General features: G+C 37.5%; 1 protein-coding gene across 2 annotated transcripts in view; it reads right to left on the bottom strand.

Moving 5' to 3' along the window:
• EIF4G3 (eukaryotic translation initiation factor 4 gamma 3) overlaps nt 1-18780 on the bottom strand; it is a 353949-nt gene that overhangs the window by 249535 nt on the left and 85634 nt on the right. The window lies entirely within an intron of this gene.

The following is an 18780-nucleotide window of genomic DNA, read 5'->3' as shown; positions in this document are numbered from 1 at the left end:
ATGCCCTGGTAGATGAAATGAAAAAATGAAGGAGAGAAGGAAAGGGAGAGAGAGAGGGGAAAAGAGAAAGAAAGAGACGGGAGGAAGAGACAAAGAGAAATCCAAGAAAGAGAGTGTGTGTGTGTGTCTTTGTGTGTGTGGGTGTGTGTGGGTGTGTGGGGGGATGGTGAGACAAAGAGACAGAGAGAGAGAAAGAGAGGAGGACGGAATGAGGAGGGAAGGAAGGTGCAGCTTGGGTGGAAAGAACCCGCCTGCAAGGCAGCAGACTCCGGTTCAATTCCTGGATGGGGAAGATCCCCTGGAGAAGGGAAAGGCCACCCACTCCAGTATTCTGGCCTGGAGAATTCCATGGACTGTGTAGTCCATGGGGTAGCAAAGAGTCGGACACGACTGAGCGACTTTCACTTTCACTTTTCACATGAGATTCCAGTCTGTGTTTACACTTTAATTTCAGCATGGTCCTAAGCAGAGCACCCTAACAGCCCAGACCCACCTAATCTGTGAGATAATGAATGGGTGCTATTTTAAGCTGTTAATTCTGGGGTGACTTGTTATATAGTAATAACAAAAACTAGGGAAAGAACTCACATGGCAGAAAAATGACAGGTATAAGACCCTGAAAGTTTGACAAGGTCATACAATGGGAATGACTCAACTGTTCCAAGTGGGGTTGGGAGTAATCCCCCCATCCCGAAGCTAAAAAGATATGGCAGCAGAGGCAATATTGCTTAAGGGCTTACTAAGCATGGTAAGGACTTTGATAAGTGGAATAACCTATAGGAAATTTTAATCAGGACCATGAGCAGATCTAATGTTTTCAAAGATCATTTTGGCTGCTTTGTGAAAAGAACAGAAGAACATAAGAATGGAAACAATTAGTTTAAAAGCTATCACACTAGGCCAAAAGTGATGGTAGCTTAAAACATCTTTAAAAATAAAGATGAAAAGAAGTTGGAATAATTTGGGTTGTATATCAAAGGCAGAGCAAACAAAATTCCTGTTGATTTGACTGAAAAGAATGGACAGAAAGGAATGAAGATTGACTGATTCACTTAATTTAATATGTATTTACTGAGAACAAATTTTATGTCACACACTGGTGCATGGGATACAAAATTAGGTGAATAAGATTCTAAAATTTCTGTCTTCATGGCTGAAGAAAACAAAATAATAATAAAAGATATAATAATTTTTAAAATATATATTTAAAAGGGATAACTACACGAAAACAGATGATGGCTTTTAAGTTTATGGCTTGAAATATTAAGTGGGTGCAGTCCTATGAGATAGGGAGAACAGACTTAGGGGAAACAGCAATCAAAGGCAACATATGCCTAACAGACATCCAAATGGCTAAGTAGCCATTTCAGTATTTGAATCCAAGCTGAGAAGAGGAGTCAGGGCTGGGGAGGATAAATTTAGAAGTAGGTTCATAGCGAACTTTCAGGTGGTCTCTAAGCTAACTATGAAAACTAGCAAATAAAAACTATGAAAAACCTTGTAATTTATAAACCAAAGGGATCTATTTAGTCAGTGTTAATTGTTGCATACTCTAGTATTCTTGCCTCGAGAATTCCATGGACAGAGGAGCCTGGCAAGGGTGTCACAAGAGTCAGACTTAGCGACTAAACCAGCAGCACCACCACCAAGACAGTGCTCACCCTCTCAATGGAATCAATGTGGCTTATTTCTCTACTCAGAATCCCTAAAGAATAAACAAAGTTATCACAGGACAAATCAGTAATGTCTCAGACTAAAACTAAACCAAAGTCAGAATCTCAGAATTTTAAAGACAAAAGGTAATTGAAAGATAATCTAATTTCAGCAGTCCTAGGATCAATATAGACTTAGTACCACAGAGAATGAGGCACACAACAAGTATTTTTTTCTAGATTGGTTAATTTTTTTTTAATTGACATATAACAGAAGTTCCTTTGTCTTTTTTTAATGGGTGCGCTGATGTCAGAACAGAATATAAAGGACAGGGCAGATAGCCATAATACAAACCAATTTAATATGACTGCTAATTTTAACTCCTCTGACACATACTCAACACTGATTGAGTATCAAGGCTCTGTCAGGCACTGTATTAAGCTATAAAAATGAAACAGCCCTTGTCCTTAAGGAGTTCCAATAAAAAGGATATCACAGTAAATAAAGAAACAAGACGTGATAAATCCTGTTTTTTAACGTATTTTCAATTTACTGTATTTAAAACTGATTAACCACCAGACATAACTGGGTCTGAAACTGTGGTCGGGTCTAGTGAAATCAGAGTTGCACACAGAGAAGTAAAACACTTTGGTTCAGAAGAAGAATTAGAGATATTATTTTGAAAAGAAATTTTCAAAGTACAGAGATAAGAAAGTAAAGTATGTTCCACATAGGTAAGGGGTTCTCTTTAGAAAGGGTTGGGAGAAAGAGAGTTTAGTGGACTGATGCTGGTGCAACTGCAGTCTGATTATAGCCAGACTGTAGGAAAACTGCATATTCTTTGCTAAGATATGTTAATCTTCTGTTCTCAGCAAAAAGGAGCCACTGATTTTTAAAATGATGATGTAATAATCTTATTTATATTGTAAGGGTAAGAGAGCGGGTAGAATGTCCACCAAAAAAATTTACACACTCACGTTCCTTATTCATAATAGCCAATAAATCAAGTATCTACAGCCAATATCCATTGGATCATAGAAAAAGCAAGAGAATTCCAGAAAAACACCTACTTCTGCTGCACTGAATATGTTAAAGCCTTTGACTGTGTGGCTCACAACAAACTGGAAAATTCTCAAAGAGACAGGAATATCAGACCACCTTACCTGCCTCCTGAGAAACCTGTTAAGAGGTCAAGAAGCAACAGTTAGAATTAGACATGGAACAGCAGACTGATTCAAAACTGGGAAAGGAGCGTACGTCAAGGCTGTGCTTATTTAACTTATATACAAAGAATATCATGTGAAGTGCCAGGATTAGATGAAGCACAAGCTGGAGTCACGATTGCAGGGACAAATATCAACAACCCCACATATGCAGATGATACCACTCAAACGGCAGAAACTAAAGAGGAAGTAAAGAGCTTCTTGATAAAGGTGAAAAAGGAGAGTGAAAAAGCTGGCTTAAAACTCAAAATTCAAAAAACTAAGATCATGATATTCAGTCCCATGATTTCATGACAAACAGAAGGGCAGAAGGTGGAAGCAGTGACAGATTTCCTCTTCCTGGGCTCTAAAATCACTGTGGACGGTGACTGCAGTCATGAAGTCAGAAGATGACTGCTTACTGGCAGCAAAGCCATGACAGACCTAGACAGCGTGTTAAAAAAGCAAAGACATCACTTTGCTGACAGAGGTCTGTATAGTCAAAGATAAGGTATCTCCAGTAGTCATGTATGGATGTGAGAGTTGGACCATAAAGAAGGCTGAGCACCAAAGAACTGATGCTTTCAAATCGTGGTGCTGGAGAAGACTCTTCAGAGTCACTTGGACCTCAAGGAGATCCAACCAGCCAATCCTAAAGGAAATCAAACCTCAATATTCATTGGAAGGACTGATGCTGAAGTTGAAACTCCAATTCTCTGGCCACCTGACGCAAAAAGAGAACTCACTGGAAGAGACCCTGATGCAGGGAAAGATTGACGGCAGGAAAAGAAGGGGGCAACATGAGATGGTTGGATGGCATCACCGACTAAATGGATATGAGTCTGAGCAAATTCAGGGAGACAGTAAAGGACAGGGAAGCCTGGTGTGCTGCAGTCCATGGGGTCGCAAAGAGTCAGACATAACTGAGCGACTGAACTGATGAACTGATGAAAAGATAATTATACGTATATCCATACAATAGATACTATTAAGCAACAAAAACATTATGCTAAGAGAAGTAAGTCTTATATGAAATACTCAGAATGGGCAAATCTATCAGAGACAGAAAGTAGATCAGTAGTTGTCGAGGCCTGGGATGGGGCTTCCCAGGTGGCTCAGACAATAAAGAATCTGCCTGCAATGCAGGAGAAGTAAGAGACAGGGGTTTGAGCCCTGGATCAGGAAGAACCCCTAGAGAAAGGAATGGCAACCAACACCAGTATTCTTGCCTGGAGAATCCCATGGACAGAGGAGCCTGGCGGGCTATAGTCCACAAGGTTGCCAAGAGTCGGACACAACTGAGGCAACTGAGCACACACACGCACACAAGAGCTGGGGTGCTGGGGAGTAATGGGCAAATACAGGACACAGGGTTTCTTGTGGGGGGTGATGAAAACGTCCCCAAATTGCTTTTGGAGAAGACTGTACAACTCTGAATATGCCAAGATCCAACAACTGTACATTTTAAATGGGTGAATTACACGGTATGCAAATGTCTCAACAAAAATGAGAGACAGACACAGAATCTAGAGCAGAGGAGGCAAACTGGGCAGTAATGGGAAAGATGATTTTCACATGGGAACCAATGTAAAAGGACCAATTTGAGAAGTAACAACTTTAATCAAGAGCTGCAGAGATCAGTTATGGCTTCTCCATGCAATACATCACAGTATCCAAAGGAATCAACAGGAAACTTAAAAAGATTCAGGTCTAAGTGCAGGAAAAGACAAGGCAGATCTAGACACACTTTATCCTATTCACCTAATACAAACTTCAGATCACTGGCCTTGGTGACACCAATAACAAACTCTTTGTTCAAAATTTCTATCTTAGTTACTATTCATTTTGTTTTTATCTATTCTTCTTCCATTGACTTCCCTGGTGGCTCAGTGGTGAAGAATCCACCTGCCAAGCAGGAGACGCAGGTTTTATCCCTGGGTTGGGAAAATTCCCTGGAGAAGGAAATGACAATCCACTCCAGTATTCTTGCCTGGAGAATCCCATGGTCAGAGGAGCATGGCGGGCTACAGTCCATGGGGTCACAAGTGACTCAGACATTATTTAGTGACTGAGCATCCTTCTTCCATGTTAGAAACTGAGGTACTGAAAATAAAATGGGAGAACACATGACCATACCTAGCTTCAGCTCTATCATTTAATAGATGTGTTACTATGGGCAAATAACTCAAGAGTCCCACTTTCTTACCTTGTAAAATAGAAATCGTAAGAGGGATGAATGCAACTTTATAGACACATTTTGGAGAGTACCTAACAGAGTGCTTGATACACAAAACCTGGAAGCTACTAATATTTATACCCACAAATTAAACATGAGGTTTATGAAGACCTTTATAGAAACAAATTATTTTCAAAATATACAGTTTAACTCAGTATCTGCTGCTGCTGCTGGGTTATCTTAATGATGGGTATCATGAGTTTGCATTGATACATATGTATAAGATCAATAACTATTCTTGGAATACAAAAGCATTAAATTAAGATGAAATAAACGAGTTTTAGGTCATTTTAGTTATAACATTGGCGATTTTATCAGTTGAGGCATATTCATGAGGTAACAAAGCTCTTAATTCACTTAAATCTGACTTTGTTGATACCGCCCACAAAAACAAATTAGCAAAAAGTACAGAAGAACAAACAACAGATCATGAAACCTCCATCAAAAACCAAACAAAATTAAAATGCAATACTGAATCACTGACTAAAAGAATGACTAATACATTGACTGCCTAATAAAGTAAATTCCTATATCTTGTGATATATTCCTTAAGGAAAGATTACTGGCTCTAAAAGGGATTCCCATCCTCCTTATAATCAAATTTTTATTATTCTTAATATAATTCAGGTTTGGACAATGCAATGAATAAAATCTTGAGACAAGACTTGACAACATACCTAAAACTCTATATGTGGATTCAATACAGAAAGAGTTTCCCTAAGGTTTCGTCTGTTTTATTTACAGGCCACATGGGAACTCCTGAGAATCTCACAAGAAAAATTCATGGGGATTATCATTCTCCTTTAAAACAAAAACTGCTCTTCTTGATCTTTAGAGTACGACTTGTTCATCAAGTATCCAAACCGCATGTTCTAAAAATGTGTTTAGTTGTAACAGGACCAAGAACCTAACTATACAGAGAGGCAATGGAAAAAGAAAGACTGTAAAAGAAACTGAAACACCACTTACTGAAGCAGAGTCAATGGATAATGATAAATCAAACACGGTAAAAAAAACTGTATTATAGATAACAGAGGTAAGGCCAGAGGAATTAAAAGCAGCTGCCTCTGACGGATAAGAACAGAGGTGAAGAATAGGTTCTCTCTTTTCATAAACCCTTCTATATTATTAGCTTTGTAAAAATCATATGTACTCCACTGCTCTGTTTTCATTAAACAGATGGATAAATGTTAATCAGCTATTTTACACTCATGAAGAAATTAGCAAGATAAAGATCAAAAGGGCAAGGGTGTTAATCACAGTATTATTTATATTATTCATGAAAGCAAGAATACAGAAATAACACAAATGTCCATGAACAAATGACTAGTTATATACATCATAGTACAAAAGTAATATTCTTATTTTAAACATCTCCATTCCTAAAAGTGCCTTCTTCCCAACACAGCCAAAAGATTAGTTCTGGTATTTAAACACAAATCACAGCCCAATAAATGATGTGTAATTCCATCTTGACATGAAATGATATACATGGTACGCTAGGATAAAAATTTAACTTACAAGCAAGCATGAACAAAAATCTTTAAGTTACATATGTACAACTTAGTTTATTTGTGTATATTTTATATGTGTCTATAAAGGTAAAAAGCATATGAAGAATTCTCTCCGCATGTAAAGGTTTCTCTGGGAAATAATGGCTGATTTTCATTCTCTTTATTTTATTTTCTGACTTTTTTCTTAATTGGTATTATTTAGCCAGCAAAAAAGTAAAGCAATGAGTCACTTGTTTAAACATATTTATAACAGTAAAAAAAAAAAATACATAATTCCTTGGGGAATGGGTATCTGCATCCCTAAAATACATATTTAGAAAGACTTTTTAATGAGAAGTTGCCAATAATTTTAAGAGGGATATTAAATTGTGGTACACTGATTTCAGAAGTATTTTTTTCTTAAGTATGCACGAAAACAACTGGAAGAAAATGTTAAAGTGAGTGGAATGGCCCTTTAGGTAGCCAGATACGGGTCTTCTTTTCCTGTTATACTTCTGAGTTTCTTTTTGTTTTCTAGCAGGCACACATAAATTTTATAGTGAGCAAATCTGCTTTTGGAACTCAGCAGATAGGTTTCCAGATTGGCCTATAAAATCCTACTTAAGCCATGATGTAGCAGAGGAAGCTTCATGCGGTCCTCTCTCGCCCTGCAGCCACCAAGACTAACCACCACAGTGACTCTCATTACCTCATTATTTGGACAGGGACAGGACTTATGGAGTACTTATGAGAGAACTTGCACATAAGTGGCCATTTACACATTTACGTATAAATATTACACCATATTATTAATTCTACCAAATCTCATTATTTGCAATATGGCTATTTAGCAGTGAAACTGATTTAGAATATGACTCAGGTGGCCAGTGCTGCCTTACAGTAGTATAAAGGGAGCAGGCCAAGATAGTAAGTAGATTTTTATTTCGTTCATTGCTAATAGTAGCCCAGAGAATGGTCTTAAGCTTCCAAGGTCCTTTCCTGACTTAATATTAAAATGCTAGGCAGTTAGGGATGATCGCCTTGGGGAAAGGAACAGAGTGATGGGAAGTTCTCTGTGAGTCCAATCATTTATTAAACTACCTTTCCTATAATAAATAACACTCTACATAAGCGTGAAATTAACTCCTTAATTTTCCAAGAAATACATACTTTGTAGGCCATTTGCTATCCTTTTTCTCAGAAGAGGAACCACTGAAAACTGACATGAGAAGTGACAGCTTTTATTTGTTCAACAGTCCCACTACTATCAAAGCCCTTAACTTCCTACCACAGCCATGGCTGTGTGAGTTGGGAGATGACCAGTACAGATTTAACAACTGTAATGAGCAGTCATTTCCCACTGTACTACTTATGGGCTGTCTGTCTTTCTCCTGATCTTCATTTACTGATAATGAACCATTCGTCTAACTGAACAAGGTAACTGAATTCTGCTTTTAAATCCAAGATGAGAACTAGGAACAAACATAAATACAATCTCATTATCAAAGTCACAATATTAAGCTGCTCTGTACACCAAGTAACATGAAACACGTGCTTACGCTTCTATTCTGAGGATGCACCAAAGACCATCACTTTCTAGACAAAAAGTCTGAAACAAGTAACATAAGCAGAGGTAAACTGATTAAAGTTATCTTACAAGTAGGCCTGACAGCATTACTAAAATATCACGGGTTGCAAGGACCAACTGTATAGCCTAGGGAACCCTGCTCAGTGGCAGCGATGGAGGGGAATTTGGGGAAGAATGGATGTATGTATATTTATGGTTGAGTCCCTTTGCTGCTTACCGGAAACTATCACAAAATTGTTAGTTGGCTATACCCCAATGCAAAAATAAAAAGTTTTGGAAAAAAAAACATGGGTTTTTCAGACTGAGACCTGGGTTTAAATTCTGGCTCCACCACACAGAAATTATACAATCAAATTACCTAAATTCAGCTTTTTTCTCTGTAAAAGGAAAAATAAGGAATATCTTGAAGATTCAGTGAAAATTCTCTGAACACACTAAATGAGATAAAATGCATCACAATGCCTGTTATACAAAAAGTATTCCCAAAACGGCAGCTACTGTAATATTTCACTGTTTAAAAATATTTAAACTGTTATTTAAAATCCTAGTATCAGGCATGTAAGTGTAAATCAAACAGTTTTGGGTTCAAAGGATTCCTATTTTGATTTCCATCCTACAAACAGGAAAGGGAACACTCGGGACTTGCACCAACCCTAATGCAGTGGTTCTCACAGTGCTGTTCCTGCGCCAGTGGCATCAGCGTGTGGCCATCTGCTGAAAATTCATATTTTAAGCAAACAAAAAAAAAAGAAAAGAAAATTCATATTTGTAGGCCTCACCCATATTTACTGATTTGGAAACTCCAGGCTGGGCCCCACCAGGTGATGCTGATTCAACTGAGGTTTTAAGAAGCAGTGACCTAAATACAACACTGACAAGTTTTCACCAATATTCACAGCACCTGGCATGTTACACCTGCTTAGTGTGTTTAGTCCACCAAGTTACAAGATAAATTAGAAGGCAGACTATAATATAGGATATATATATATACATCTATGCTACATTATTGCTGAGTATGATAGTACAAAGAAAACACTATTATTTATAAACATCATTAACCCTAAAATGTGCTTTTTTCTCCAATACAAGTAAAAAAATCACATTCTTGACTTAACCAACTCAGTCTCTTCTTTCCTTTATCCTGCATTCCCATCACATTTAAGGAACAGTTTATATTAGATTATGATATAACCTCACTTTCTTGGAATCCCTGGAAAAGTCAGTCATTCCTTCTACTGTACAATTTCAGATTTTGCAGATAGCTAGGAATGAATCTCTTTAAATAAGCAAAATTTATTTTTCTCTTATTCTGGATGGAAATCTTCAGCACATTAAATACAATCTGAATTTTTTCCTTGATCATACAAATTCATCATTATGAACATCAAGTTTTATGCAAAAACATACTTTAAAATAATGGAATGTCACTAAGCCCAAAGTGCACACCTCTCTGCATCTACAATTGCTGCCATGTAGTTAGTTGGCTATGACTCTAACTACTAGAGCCTTCCTTCCTATCTTGTAATTGAGCGAGTGAAGTTGCTCAGTCATGTCTGACTCTTTGCGACCCCATGGGATTCCTACCAGGTTCCTCCCTCCATGGGATTCTCCAGGCAAGAGTAGGAGAATCCAGTTAAGTACTTGTAATTAACGCTGTCTAATAATCTTAGATGGGCTCCAAAGCTCAAGAGCCAACATTCTGATGCTTTTTTTCTTTGTAGTTTTCCAAATACACAAACATACCTTTTTTCACTTGTATACCTTCTCCTTATCTTTAAAAACTCAATCCAAATCTCACCTCTCCTGAGATAAACTTCTCATTGCCCTGTGTCCCTGGCTGAGTTTCAAGCTGCGGCTCCATCTTGCAAGAATAGCAAGACATTCTCTGCCTACCTCTAATTCAGCATTAATCATACTTGCACTTAAACGATCGATCAGTTCAACTTTCCCACTAGGCTGCAGGCATCTTCAAAGCAGAGAGCACTGTATCCCTTGTGCTCTGCACAATGCCACACAAGCAGATGCTCAAAAACAAAAACAAAGTCTGATGAATGAACAGGTTAGGGTTTGAAAGAAATCCCTTAAGAGAAAAGCACAAAGACCTTGGTGCACAGTCAAAGAATGAGGAGTTTGCTCTTGTTTAGTGTTGTTTTTTGGTTTTGGCTTTCTTCTCTTCCACTGAAACGGTAAACAATTCCTTTCTTCTAGTTCTTTTAACAGTTCAACTCCTGTGAGCACATTCTGTCTTTCCAGCCACAGTGTAAGTGAACGCTCTCTACTACATTTTCTCCCACAGAACTTAGCCCAACACATAAAATACATGAAGAAAGAAATCCACCCCAAACTTGGTTTCTGGGTCAAACTTTTTTGTGTTATATAATTTATCAGCTTCCTCTGAAAAACAATTAGCACTCACCAATGCCTGACCAATATTTGGAAAGATTTTAATGAGATGAAGACCTTCCAGAAAGCTGAAATATTCTCACCCAGCCCAGCTCACTATCTGAGTCTAATGATCTTTAATCATACACTTCAGTATTACACCTCTTTCCTTTTCTATGCATGTTTTCACTAATACCAAACTCTCTTAATTGATCTATAGAACTTTTTAAATAAATATTTGAAACATGCTCCTAATTAATTTTTCTGATTTTTTTTTTTAAGACAGGTTAAGTAGGTACTTCCCCTGACAATCCAGTGGTTAAGACTCCACACTTCCAATGCAGGGAACACAGGTTCGATCCCTGGTAGAGGAATCACGATCCCTCATGCTGCACTGTGTGACCAAAGGAAGGACAGAAAGGTCACTGAACAGATGCTCACTAGGGGACCACTAAGCAAAGCTGCCTGCTCCAACCAGACCCCACGGTGACGATCTGCATGAGTTCTCTTACAACAGGAGGTCCTAGTAAAGAAGGTGAAACTAACAAGCTACCACCAACTGGAAGAATTCAGAAAAGGTCAGAAGGAGAAAGGAGATGGCAGTCCATATGTCCTACCAACCTCCCAGAATCCTTCTTGCTGAAATCCATCTTGGCTGAGTGATACGTGGATCACCAGGAAGGACTCTGAGTCAGAATGACTGGCCAGATCTCCTGGGTTCCGTCACCCTGATGGTCTCCACCCAGGTGCCCATTCACAATCAAGTGTGTATCTCCTCACCCAATTCATTTCCAAGTGTTAGACAACAGCCCACCCTTTGGCCAGGGAAGGGTCCCCTCTTCCTGCAACATACTGAACAAAGAAAGAAAAAAAAGCCACTTTTGGCTGATTTAACAATGCTAAGAATGAACAATGTATCCAAGGGTTCGTTGGGACTTGTAAGAGCTAAAGAAACTAAACATCCTTCTCTTGAACATTCTGTACTCTATACGGCAATTAAGGAAGCAAAGAATGACACAACAAAGACGCTAATCCTTCACAATCTCTTGCCTGTAAGATTACCCTAACAGCAGAGTGCTTTTAAAAGATTGAAAAAGGAATGATGTAAGTTAAATGTTTCTACGTCTATCAAAACATATGGTAAAAAATGACCTCTCTATTCATGCCACCAACTTCACAGCAATAATAATTGCGTATCTTGAAATAATAATGTTCCTTCTTTCTTTTTCTTTAAAATAATTACAACTTTATTTACTACACAATTACTTAAAACAGTCCAATTTCCTATGACTCATTTTATTTTAAATTGGCCCCATCAGTTGTTTTTTTTTAAGTAATAGGGCATAAAATACTTTATCAAATGGCCCTACAGAGACTATCTCAGAGTTCAAAGAAACACATTTTCAAAATTCTCTAACATTAAAGAACTTGATTACTATATCTACTATTTTCTTATTTTAGAAATTCAAAAGCCATTTCTAGCTGACATTTAACAACAGAACACGCTTTGTATTTTTAAAGTTAATCCTTCTGAAGGAGAAAAATCAGTGAATATATATTAAATATTATTTTAATTAGGTATGTGGTTTAACATTTAATGAGTAAATCCACATTAAATATTAATGACAAGGAATCTTAACTTTCATAATGTCATTACTCAGCAGATACCAAGATAGGCAGCAAAATGGATCCAGAATTTTTAATAACAAGGATATAAATGAGCTAAACATATACCAATGCTTTAAAAAAAGGTTACCTCAAGATGGAAAAGTGGGTAAAATCTTAATAAAGTCTGTCAGTTTAACACACAATGTACAAAGTAATAAATGAGCTATTTCCCTATATTGAGAATCATGAAAAGAGTACAACATGGCACCCTTGCAAGGGGAAAGTTGGTCTAGACGAGAGCAAGGAATCTTATAAAAGTAAAGGCTCTTTAGCCAGGGTCAAAGGATACTTGAACTCTCCTAAAACTGCAGTAAAAACTATTTTCGTATGCTCACTGTTCTGCAAAGTAGATCCATAGCTTTCATAGATGACCAAGAGTCCTGACTCCCCCAAAATTGAGTATTGCTATTTATACCTCATGTGAGAGTTCAACAAGAAGCAGCTTCCCACCCAGTGAAACACAGTCCTTCACGTGAGCTAGAGAGTCAGACAGATGTGTACTCAGATTACGCAACTTCAGAGAGTTCCATTTCCTTATTTGTAAATGAAGGTTGCCATAACGATTAAGCAATCCACTGTATGTACAGCACTTTGCACACTGCCAGGGGCACAGTAACTACTAATAAATGCCCAACTACAACAGGAGATATACTTACCTCATACCTCTGTAATGTGGATTAAATGAATTAATACAAGCGAAGTGCTAGAAGAGAGCCTGGTCCACAGTTAGTACTGACCAAGTGTTAGTGATGATAATGAAGAAAATGTTCTATAAAGTATTCTGTCAGTTTCCTCAGGAAGAACTGCTCTGACCAGATTTGCTCAATTTTTATATACCCAGGTATATATACACCTGTGCATTTTCAACTGCGTGGAGAGTGGGTGCCCCTAAACCCCATTTGTTAATGAGTTAACTGTACATTTCACGACTCATTGCACTACAGAGTAGAATTCTCATCCATCTCAAAAGATTTAACTGGAATATGTTCACCTTTCTTCACCTTCTCCTAGTAGACAGTCCAAACTTTCTCCCCATCTGCACTTCGTAACTTCTAGAGCTTCAAATAATGTATTACCCATCTCATGTGATAAAATGAAAACTCTTATTAAAGATAAGGATCATATTATCTACCACTGTTAACCTAGATTATCTGACACAAAAACTTGCACACAATTATTATTCAATAAATATTTACTGAACTGTCTCAATATCCTTAATAACTCTACCACATCTATGTGTTTATGCCCAGAAAGCAAGCTCCAAGAAGTCAGAGCCTTTTCAGCTGTATTTTTAATGCTGCAGAAAAGTAACTTCAAAAATGTCTTAAATTATTACAATAGTTAACAATTCTACATTTAGAAAGAAAGGCGATACAGCAAATAGATTGGGTCTAATTAACATACCTATTTTTAACAAAGACAAAAAATACAGATTTAGTGGCATCTAGATTTCATAAATATTTAATGATGCTGATTCTGAGATTTATCTAAAGAAAGGAGGCTAATACTAGTGATGGGTAAGAAACAGTTTTTTATGAAAGTAAAACTTGAAGGTATTAGTAAAATGAGTCCAGGAAGAGCAAGGAAATGATGAAACATACTCAATCTAGACTATCTTAAAATTTTTTGTAAAATTGAAGATGATCTTTCAAAGTAATACAAGCCTTAGAATGTGCTAATCATATGATCTAGCAATCCTACTTCTGGGTATATATCCAAAGGAAATAAACAAGATATCAAAAAGATATCTGCATTCCTGTATTAACTGCAGCATTATTCACAATGGCAAAGATATGGAAACAACCTAAAAGCCTATCACAAGCTGTGCAGAGAAAGAAGATACTGTTCATATATGTATACACACACACAGCTCAGTGCAGTTCAGGCGCTCAGTCATGGCCGACTCTTTGCGACCCCATGAACTGCAGCACGCCAGGCCTCCCTGTCCATCACCAACTCCCGGAGTTTACTCAAACTCATGTTCATTAAGTCGGTGATGCAATCCAACTATCTTATCTTCTGTCATCCCTTTCTCCTCCCACCTTCAATCTTTCCCAACATCAGGGTCTTTTCAAATGAGTCAATTCTTCCATCAGGTAGTGAAAGTACTGGAGTTTCAGCTTCAGTCCCTCCAATGAACACTCAGGACTGATCTCCTTTAGGATGGACTGGTTGGATCTCCTTGCAGTCCCAGGGACTCTCAAGAGTCTTCTCCAACACCACAGTTCAAAACCATCAATTCTTCATGGGGTCGCAAAGAGTCAGGCACGACTGAGCGACTGTAACTGAACTGAATTGAATTGAACTAGGTATCATAGAGAGATTGGTTCCTTGACCACCCTTCCACAGGTAGTGAAATTCGGGAAGCTCAAGTTTCTTACATCAAATGGCTTCGTATTTGCATACACATCCTCTCCTATCCTTTAAATCATCTCTAGATTACACTAATACCTAAAACAATGCAAATGCTATGTAGATAAGCTGCCAGCAAATGGATATTCAAGATTTGCCTTTTGGAACTTTCTGAAATCTTTTTTTTTCCCCCCAAATATTTTTGATCCATGGTTGGCTGAATCCAAGTATGATGAACCCTTGGATATGCTGGTCTGACTATATAAGCCAAAAATATACAATATGCTAAAACTTCACAATTTGTTCTTAAGAAGCATGCCAATAAGACAGTTATTAATGAATATATTTCAAACTAACTCATGCCTCTTTAGTTTTATCATTTCCTCTCCACCATAGTACATACTGTTCTTACTAGCATTTAAAAATACTGGCTTTTTTGTTGTTTTGTTCATATGATCAATCACCCTAATGTAATTTTGGCTAATGAGGAATAATGACATAAGCATCCCTCTCATCCCTGATAAATGTTCCAAGGAGAAACTCAGAAAAACCAGATGATAATAAAATAGTACACAGGCCAAAATGTAAAACTGAAGGCATTATAGGAGTCTTACTTTTGATACCCCTCTGAATATCAGCAGAAAACTTAACCTAAAATGGCTGACATAATGCCATACAGCCTCCCCATCAGACATAAAAGAGTGAAATCTTTGACTGTATCATTTTTAAAGGCTGTCAAGGTATCTTTTACCTTTCAAGGAATTTAACCAACTCAATTAAACTGACATACGGGCACCATATGCTGAGCCAGGAGGAGGTGAATTGAAGGTTAGCTTTATTTTATGACACAGAAATGATCCTAATGGACCAAGACAATAGAGGACTAAAGACCAATACATAATCTTGGGGTGGAGAAAAGCGGAGACTACGCAGCTGGTCAACTACCCGCCCACTCACTGTTAATGTGCACAGCACTGTAAGAGTGAGGAAGCGATCTGAATTACTAAAAATGGAAAAACTGATCAAAAAGCAGACATCATATTTCAAGGTAGCTTTGTACTCCCTAAAACCCTTTGTCCTTTGAGAATATGCATTTCATATAACTGACATACCAACTTTTTAAATTAACTGAAGGACCACATATATGACAGTAGCTTTTAATACCAGATGTCAAATCTGATCTAACTCAAAAATAAATTCAAAAACTTTAATGCAAAGCAATTCATGTCAACTGTGTAACAGTGTGACTGTGTCACAGGATTTTGATTATCTCCTCTCTAAAGGCTAAGTTTACAAAGTCACGTGTCCTCATTTACGTACCATGTCTACACTTTAACGCAGTAACTGCATTTCTAGAAAGTTATTCTGTAACAGTAATCCCAAATCCAGAAAAGGGTTAAAATTCAATAAATTACTCACGATAGGAAAAACTGGAAACAACCTAGTGCTTATTAACTCCTCACATAAATAATGTTCACACGTATTCATTTTCTCAACAAAGACCCTATTTCTCACCCAACGTTCATTTCTGTAACTAGTATCATGCTCATCTACTCAGCTGCTCAAGTGCTGATTTCTGACATCCTCCTTTACTCTTCTTTCTCTCACGTCCCACATCCAAGCTCTCATCACATCCTGACTCTACTTTCAAAATATATAGCCAGCTCCACTACTCATCTCTTTCACTGCCACTGACTTACAGCAAGCCACCATTATTTGCCTGTATTACAATTAACCTCTTAAGTGATCTTCATGCTTCCCCCTCACAGCCACAGCCACCTAGCCTCATCAGTCTACCCTCTATATAGAAGCCAAAGTGACCTTTAAAAATAAAAAGTCAGCTCCTAAAGTTCCAATGGCTTTCTATCGTATCTACATTAAAATCCAAAGTCTCTGCCCTGGTCTGTACCCTAAAATAGTCTGATGCCCCAGAGGCCATCTCTGGACCTTTGCACTGCTGTTTCTTCTACCAGAAATGCACTTTTCCTAAAATCTGCAATTGCACACCTTCATTTCTTAAGCTTCTACTTAAATGCCATGGTTTTCAGATAAAAGTTCCCTGGGAGGCCTAACTAAAGTAGGATGTCCAGCTATTCCCTATCCCTTTAGCTTGCCTCGTTTGCCTCAAGGCATTTATAACCACCCAATAGGATATCTCACACACATACACAGATGCATACACTTAACTATTTTTCTATCTCACAAAAAAATAGGCTCCATAAGAACTGCAGGTTTAGTTTGCTCACTATATATTCCCAATACCTACAACAGTGTCTGACACACACTAAAAGCTTAAAAATTAATCTGTCAAACCTTGATTGAATGTTAAATTCTTAAAACAAAACAACATACAACCATTTATTATTTAAGACATGTTTCAAACAGCATAGGAAAAGCTAACCTTACAACATAAAGTGACAAATGAGAATAAAATACCTTATATAAAGCCTAAGACAGAGAAAAAGAAAAAAATATACCAAAAACTGGTTAGAGTAGATGCCTCTAGAAAGTCAGTCAAGATCACTAGAAATTTTCATTTTCTTATTTTTCCTAAATAAGTTAACGTTGAAGGTATCCTTTCAAAATTAGAAAAAATTATATGTTAAAGAGTTATGCCTGATAAAATTCTACAGCCTTTAACCTCAGAACTTTTTTTTTGGCCACACTGTGGAGCACCTGGGATTTTAGCTCCCCAGCCAGGGGCAGAGCTCATGCTCCCTATGATGGAAGCGTGTGGTCTCAACCATGGATCGCCAGGGAGACTCCCTAAGCTCAGGACTACAAACAAACAAACAAACTCTGGCCTGCAGGAAGCTGTGTCAGAAAAAAAATTAAAGATTATTTTTTAATGTAAGTTGAAGGTTCCCAATTAGTAGAGTGAGCAGACAGTTCATCATCCAAACTGAGTCCATTTTAGGAGTTGTAGAGGATTCAAAAAATAATTAACAGGTGGTTCAGCTGATTCATACAAGTGTACACTGAGACTCGTTTTGAGCAAACCAAAAAAATAGTTACCTTACTCATTACCCACATAACAAAGGTCTATCTCTTTAGAATGACCTTAAAACCTTCAAAACCCACTTTCTTCATCTCTACTTCTGCTACAAAACCTAACACACATCCCACACATGACTGACTACTTAGCATTCCACTAACCATGCCTCTAATTCCTAACTTCCTAGAAGGCCTTTTCTTCCCTTTTCTGTCTAGAAAAGTCCTGTATCTTCCACCTTACTGCCTCTTCCTCAACGAAGCATATAATAGCATGTTCATATCTCTAACTTTGGCCACCTGATGTGAAGAACTGACTCACTGGAAAAGACTCTGATGCTGGGAAGGATTGAAGGCAGGAGGAGAAGGGGAAGACACAGGATGAGATGGTTAGACGGCATCACCAACTTGATGGACATGAGTTTGAGCAAGCTCCAGGAGTTGGTGATGGACAGGGAAGCCTGGTGTGCTACATGGGGTTGTAAACAGTCGGACACAACTGAGCGACTGAAGTGAACTGATATCTCTAACTAAGGTTCTTAACCAGAGTCTTATGAATGGTCTGACGAACATCCGTAAAGTTCTGAAATTATTTCCAAACATTGGGTATATGCTCTTTTCTTAGGAGAATGCACTGCGACCATTTTCAGATTCTAAAAGTAATTTATAACCAAACAGGTTAAGAATTATTGCTTTATTGTATCAGTTGGATTACAATTCTTTATTCTCTCACTACATTATGAGTTTCTTTAAAGCACCCTATCCTAGAAATAAATGGTTTGATGAAATAAAACATTAAAAAGATATGTCTGGGAATTCCCTGGCTGTCCAGTGGTTCAGACTCCACATATTCACTGCTGAGGGCTTGGGTTCAATCCCTGGTCAGGAAACTAAAACCCACAAGCAGTGCAGCACAGACAAAAAATAAAAAAACTCCACAATTCTACCCTAAATTCCCTACACTTACTGTAAGATTCCTGAAATCCACTTCTAATTTTACTATATTCATTCTCTTTCAAATTTCCAGTCATGTATGAATTTAAATCATTTAACATAAATATTTAAATTCCTTCCCATTAAAACCACTCTTTTCTAAACTTTCTGCATTTTTACATGCAAAGATTGAAAAAAGTAAGATTAAAAATTTAAAGCAAAAAAGTAAAATTTATTAAAATTGAAAGGAAAATAGTAAAAAAAAAAAAAATTAAAACTCAG

This window comes from Bos javanicus, chromosome 2 (genome assembly GCF_032452875.1).
Source record: "Bos javanicus breed banteng chromosome 2, ARS-OSU_banteng_1.0, whole genome shotgun sequence".
NCBI lineage: Eukaryota > Metazoa > Chordata > Mammalia > Artiodactyla > Bovidae > Bos > Bos javanicus.
This window is presented reverse-complemented; position numbering and strand designations above follow the sequence as displayed.